A 7,360-nucleotide genomic window follows, 5' to 3' on the forward strand; every position below is an offset into this window, starting at 1 on the left:
TCTGAAACTGTTCTTAACCTGAAGCACCACTTTAGCTAATGGGGCCTCCTGCTGCCACCGAACCGCTGGAGGCAGTGCTTCAGGTTAGTGCTTAACCTGAAGCACTATTTCTGGGTTAGCGGAGTCTGTAACCTGAAGCGTATGTAACCTGAGGTACCACTGTATATACCAAGCACCTGTTTAGCATCTAGTGCAGCCATGCAATGTGCGCCCACATGCATTAGGCATGTGCGAGAGTGGATCACCCTCTGGTACACATTTGGCGACTTCTACTTTTAGCTATGGGTCGCAGTGACGACTCTGCCCATGAAAAAGAGGATGCATCCTGGAAAAAGAGAACATGGCTTCTCCTAAAAAAAAAAAAAAAACACACCTGGGAATTCTAGCTTATCCTTCACAGGGGCATCATTCCCAGCAACCTTAAAAACTACACTTCCCAGGATTCTTGGGGGAAAAGAACGTACAGTGAAGGAACAGTGTCTACACAGCCTAAGAATGTCTAAATCAGGGACTGGGTCTCCAGATGTTTGACTACAATGCCCATCAACCCTAACTATGATGATTCAACATCATCTGGAGGGCCAGCCTGGTCCAAGAATAGTCAAAATGCTACATAAATACAAAAATATTAAAACTATGCTGCTCCCAGACTTAGTCCCTCTGTGTACAAATATATTTAATAATAATTTTTAATGAATTTTCAATTTTACAAACAAAACAAACATTTTACATACTGTTAAATATCCAATGACTTCCCTCCCTCTCCTTCCTTGGTTCATTTTTATCATCTCTTCCTGCATATTTTTTTTTTTTGGGGGGGGGGAGGTTATTTTAAACATTTTTTTCCAGTGTATTATATATCATTTCCCAATATTCCTTTACCTTTTTACATGTTCACCACATATGAAAAAGTATGTTCCATTTCTTTACATTCCCAACACATATCTGATTCTGATTTATACATCTTAGCTAAATACCATCTATGAATCATTTTCATATAATTCTCTTTCAGTGAATAAAATGCAGTAAATTTCAAATCGTATTTCCAAAGTTTCTCCCAGAGGTTTAAGTCTATATTATGCCCTATATCTATTGCCCAGTGTGTCATTGAAGTTTTAACTAACTCGTATAATTTTATACTAGAATGGGAAACAAAAGACATTTTAGACAAATGTTTATCCTTGCTCTGTAATAATTCTCTTTCAAATTGTGAGCTTTGGTCCCAAACCTTATTTTTTAAAATTTAACTTAAACATCTCATTTAACTGGTGGTATTGTAACCAATCTGTGACTCAACTCCTTAAGTCTTCCATAGATTTCAATCTGGGTTCCCTCCCTGTAAAATCCAATAGTTCCCTATAAGTCACCCATTGTCTATCCATATTAACTATTTTAATTGTAATTGCTTCAATGGGAGATAACCACAGAGGTGTTTTCCTTTCCAACAATTTTTTATACTTCTCCCAGACTCTATACAAATTCCTCCTGATAATGTGGTTCGTAAAACTCTTAGAAATTTTACCTTTTCTGTACCAAAGACAAACATGCCAGCCAAATTTTATGTCATGACCCTCCCGATCTAAAATGTCTGCATTTTCCAATACGATCCATTCTTTTAACCAATACAAGCAAGCTGCTTCATAATACAATTGCAGGTCTGGCAGGGCAAAGCCTCCTCTTTCTTTTAAATCTATCAAAATTTTGTGTTTAATTTCTGGCTCCCCCCCTCCCATCAGATAAATTTGGAAATGAATTTTTTCCATTCTTTGAGGCAACTTAAATTATTTACAATTGGGATTGATTGGAATAAAAACAACATCTTAGGTAATACATTTATTTTAATGGCTGAAATTCTGCCTACCAAAGAAAGCTTCATCCTTCCCCAATCTGTGTCCAAATCTAAACAGAGAAGAATCTTTTCTTGTTTCTCAAACCCTCCCTTGAAAGATTAACATTTTTGTTAGTTAGCTGTGTTCCTATGCTGCAGGATTGACAGTGACTTCGGTTCACGTTACTCCATCTAAGGTATCAACATCTATACACGGATAATAGGCAGAAGGCTGTGGAGCTATTGTGAATTCACTACGCAACACATGTGGATGATTGCATGGGTCTTCCTCATGCAATTGCCACTCTATCATGAAGGGTACCTTAGAAGAATAAACAGAAATCAGTCAGAAGAAGTTATCCTTTAGCAACTGCCTGAGGTTTATTTTGTTTTATTTTCGGAAAACTAGTCTTGAGATGTCTCACATTGGGAAAGGATTATGAGTTTAAACTCCTGCCCTGTGGTAGTATCATCAATCATGGAGAATCTAATAATGTGCTTAGAAATAAGATCTTTGTAGACTGTGTAGAAGTGGTCAACATATTAAATCCTACAGGTTACTATTTCGTTTTTCCCATTGGAGGAAGGGTACTGTATACATAGACGGTTACTGAGATCCTGGACTATTCCAATAGGTAAAACCTTAACTTTCTGCTTCCTCATCTGTAGGGATATCGCCGAGTGGACAGTGGGGTCCAGAGGGAGCACACTTTTCACCAGCAGGCAGCCACAATCTGCCTGCACGTGTGACCTTGGGGTGCAGGGAAAATCCCCCCCCCCCCAGACAAGCCACAGCTGTCTGTACATCGTTCCACCCATGTCTGACCTTTTGCGATCTGAGCAGTTAGCGGTGTCCTGTCTGTGACCTCTTTTCCCCGAGACCTTTTGTCTCCATTCGTCATACACTGTGCAAGGGGAAAATGATGCTGTGGAACAGGTGCCAAAATAGCTTTGTACCACCCCACGATTTCGGGACAGAAGATGTGTAAAGGTCACAGCCCAAAATGTACCTGCTTAGCTTGCATATTTGTCTCAATAAGAGGAGGCTCCCCAGGAATGGTGGTCGCTCGCTCGCTCACTTCAGACCACCTGTGCGCAGCTCACATCATGATCAACACCTGTCTTGGGCCTTCACTTCATCATCATAAATATCAAGCCACTTTGAGGGAACACCACCCAACAGAGTTAGCTGAAGGAGAATCAAGTGAGGATAATTCAGCATGCGTTGTCTCCGAATTGCCTGTTCGGCATGTGATGCTTCCAACCTGAAGCACCTAGAAGTCAGCAGAAAGATACCTCTTGATTTCAATGTGCTTTGGACTGAAATGCGATCGCAAAGTATAATCAAGCAGACACAAATTGCATAGTTTCTGTATTAGCCGTGGCACATCATGGCCTTTTCTTAAGCTGCATATGTATAATTTAGCTTGTCTTTGGTACAATTTTCATTTTGGAAGCTTTTGTGCTTACAGAGGCAACGCGTAAGGAAATATGAACCCCAAAATGGGAGAAATTTAACACTATGGGTGATAACCAATATTAGTCATACTCCAAGTAGACACGTTCTTTGATTTCAGTGAAACTATTCCTTAGTTGGGGGATGCGGGTGGTGCTGTGGGTTAAACCACAGAGCCTAGGACTTGCCGATCAGAAGGTTGGCAGTTCGAATCCCCATGACAGGGTGAGCTCCCGTTGCTCGGTCCCTGCTCCTGCCAACCTAGCAGTTCGAAAGCACGTCAAAAGTGCAAGTAGATACCTTCTGGCGGGAAGGTAAACGGTGTTTCCGTGTGTTGCTCTGGTTTGCCAGAAGCAGCTTAGTCATGCTGGCCACATGACCCGGAAGCTGTACGCCGGCTCCCTCGGCCAATAAAGCGAGATGAGCGCCGCAACCCCAGAGTCGGCCACGACTGGACCTAATGGTCAGGGGCCCCTTTACCTTTTCTATTCCTTAGTTGACTATCACCCTGTGTTGTAAGGAAGAGATGTAGCTTAGAGGTGAAGCACTAGCATTGCATGCAAAATGTCCCTTAACATAGGGCTAGGCAGGGCAGGGCAGGGGTCTCTGGTCTGAAAGTCCTCAGCTGCTGCTGCTGCCAGCCCATGAAAACAATCTTCAGTTACATAGTCTGACTTGGCTTGCATTCTAATGGTCACTTAGTCCATTCCCGCAATGTTTCCCTCTCTGTTAATTTCCACATTACATTTGAGCTTTCACATGATATAAAAGCCGCATCCACAAAACGAATAGAATATAGTGCATGTTTAGCACTCATTTCTGTGTCATCTGATTCCAAAAAGACAGAGCTATTTTAGCCCCCTTAAGCTGGAAAATCAAGCAAGTAAAATGGTGGACTTTGGGGGTACTATACACTGTTCTTTCTTGCTGCGATGCGGGTGGTGCTGTGGTCTAAACCACTGAGCCTCTTGGGCTTGCCGATCTGAAGGTTGGCTGCTCGAATCCCCGCAATGGGGTGAGCTCCCGTTGCTCAGTCCCAGCTCCTGCCAACCTAGCAGTTCAAAAGCACACCAGTGCAAGTAGATAAATAGGTACCGCTGCGGCGGGAAGGTAAATGGTGTTTCCGTGCACTCTGCTTCCTTCCTTCACAGTGTTCTGTTGCTCCAGAAGTGGTTTAGTCATGCTGGCCACATGACCCAGAAAGCTGTCTGTGGACAAACGTTGGCTCCCTCGGCCTGAAAGCAAGATGAGCACCACAGCCCCATAGTTGCCTTTGATGGGACTTAACCATCCAGGGGTCCTTTACCTTTACCTTTTTTTACCTTTCTTGCTGTTTTCATAGGGGAAACAGAAGCATGTGTGAGCCGAAGGGATGAAATTATCCATGCTCCTCATTGGTATGTCACACCATGGCCACTGGTGTTGAATGAAATTTAGTACGACATATCAGTATATTGGTAAAAAAAAGTCACAATTTCATAACACATATTACACCTTCTGCAAAGAGCTACATTAGATAGTCCATTCTTATACAAACCTAGGGAGTCCAGCCCTGATATAGTTTTATCTAGCTACAGAAAGGTATAATCTCTAATGGGAGAAAGGGGATGTACCTCCTTCATCAGTTTGTGCCTCCAACTTTCCACACTAAAATAATGGCCTTTGTGAAAGGGTTACAGAGCCAATCTAAGTTCCCTATGGGCAATCAACCTAGAATCGGTGATTCCAATTTAGTTTTCTCCTCTGTTGTAACCTCCATTCACATCCAAAATCTATTCTCCAGTTCATGAACATGCGCTATTGCATTTCTCTGTTGAAACACCCCATTGTACCTTAAAGAGGCTTTGTTCCTCTCAGCCCCCTTGTTTTGGGTTGTTATGCATCAAGCCTTTGCATGACCTCAGTTTGGAACTTGAGTGGATAGATTCTGCAAATATTGCTTGCCAAAGAGCAATTTTCTGTGCAGAACGGTAATTGGCAAAATCTCAAAATAATAGTAGGGAGTAAGATCATTTCGACTGCTTTAATTCTGCCTGGCATGGTTAAATTCCTATAACGTCCCATATTTGATTGTCTTTATTCTTCCGGTTCCGGTGTCAGTCTATGAGACGCATCTGAAAAGAAAATGAATGACTACGGTCATGTCTTCCACTGAATGCAGCAGATGGTTTTGCTTACTGAGAGGGGGGAGCCCTAGAGTAGAATTTCCTTCATGCTCTCGTAGTTTGTATAGCGGGATGAAGTAGGTCACAGGGTTTGTTTGCCTAAAGCAGTCAGTGATCTTAAAGCTGCATTATCTTTTTATGCAGGCAGCAGTACATGCTAGTGTAAAAGAAGTCAGCCAGCTTCCATAATATGCACAAGCACTACAGTGCTCTTATATAGGCAGTAGAATCATATAGTTATAGAGCTGGAAGGAATCACCAGGGTCATTTAGTCCAACCCCCTGCAACCCATTGCCCTGAGATCAAGAGATTTATGCTCTGTTGACTGAGCTATCCCAGGATATAAGCATTTTAACACATTGCATAAACATTTGACGTATTTTTTAAAAAGCTTCCTGGAAATTCTTTAATCATTACAAATCTGAAGCTTTGGAAACTGAGGAGCTGTTTCAGAGACTACTTTTGCAGCAGATGGGCAAGTTGTTTCAAAACAGATTGCTGTGCGTCATGTATAACTTGCTCACTAGTGAACTTCAAAACGATCAGCTGATAAAAACAAGCCAGGCTGTTAGGAAGCTATCCCATAATTCTTTGCATGTAAAGGAGGCAGAAGAGTTACAAAGGCAATGACTGAACAGCCCCCCCCAAAAAAAACCCTCAAAAGCTTCCTGTGAATTGTCAAGAAGAGTGCACCAGTTTTAGCACCACTGCTATCACAAATAATAATTAGGTCTGAATAAAATGCATCCCTCCACGCAACGTTTATTTATTTTGCAGTATTAATACACTGCCTGATGGCAATAAAACCACAGAGTGCATTGCCAAAAGAATGGGAGATAAAAGTATCGGTGGAAAACAGTTAAAACTAGTATTTAAAACATTCAAAAAAAAAAAATCAGCAACGAGGCAAAACCAGGTTAAAAGTTTCAAAATGTCTGCATAGGCTTGCCTAAACAAACATGTTTTTAACAGGCACCAGAAAGAGTATAGTGAAGGCATGTGCAGGCGCTGACACACCAAAGGATAGATTTCTATCTTTTGCACAGCAAATATTATGTGGCACCTGACCTGTAAAACGGTGACAGTTCCTCAGATCAAAGCAGTGGAGTGGGCAAATGAGTCCCAAGATGTTATGGGCTTTATATACTAAGAGTAACAACCTGAACTTGACCCAGTAGCAGATAAGATTCTATTTGCAGGTCTCTAAGCAAAGGTGTTAGATGCTGACCCGGCCTCATTCCCGCCAGCAATTGTGTCACAGCATTCTGCACTAACTGCAGCTTCTGGGCCAAACACAGGCAAAGTCCCACAGAGAGAACACTGCAGCAGCCCAATTCTGAAGTAGCCAAATCATGAACTATTGTGGACAAGCTCTCCTAGTCCAAGAACGGTCACAGCCATCATATCCATTGCAGCCAGCTACTGAGGCTACCCAGGTTTGTTAAAGGTGCTGGGAATTGTAGTTCTGTGAGGGGCACTTGGAGGGTCTGTGCCCCTGTTTTCCAGGGACAGTCCCGGGTTTATAGAAGCCATCCTGGTTTCTGATTTGATCCCAGAATGTCCCACTTTTCCTTAGGACATCCCTATTTTCATCAGAGAAATGTTGGAGGGTATGCAGTTATGTATTCCCACCCACCCACAAGTCAAAGAGATAAGTAACTATACAACCTCCAGAAGACGTCCCCAGGCAGCCCTGTATAGGGAAGTTATTTAAATGTTTAATGCTTTATTATGTTTTTTTCATATGTTGGAAGCCACCCAGAGTGGCAGGGGCAACTCAGTCAGATGGGCGGGTGTTGTTGTTGTTAAATAGGACATCCCTCTTTTCATCAGAAAAATGTTGAAGAGTGTGAAACTACAATTTCCAGGATTTGGGGGGGGGGGGTTGAGCAGCTGAATTCGAGGGAGAAG

Source organism: Podarcis erhardii, assembly GCF_964252035.2.
Source record: "Podarcis erhardii genome assembly, chromosome: 11".
In the NCBI taxonomy this organism is placed as follows: Eukaryota; Metazoa; Chordata; class Lepidosauria; order Squamata; family Lacertidae; genus Podarcis; species Podarcis erhardii.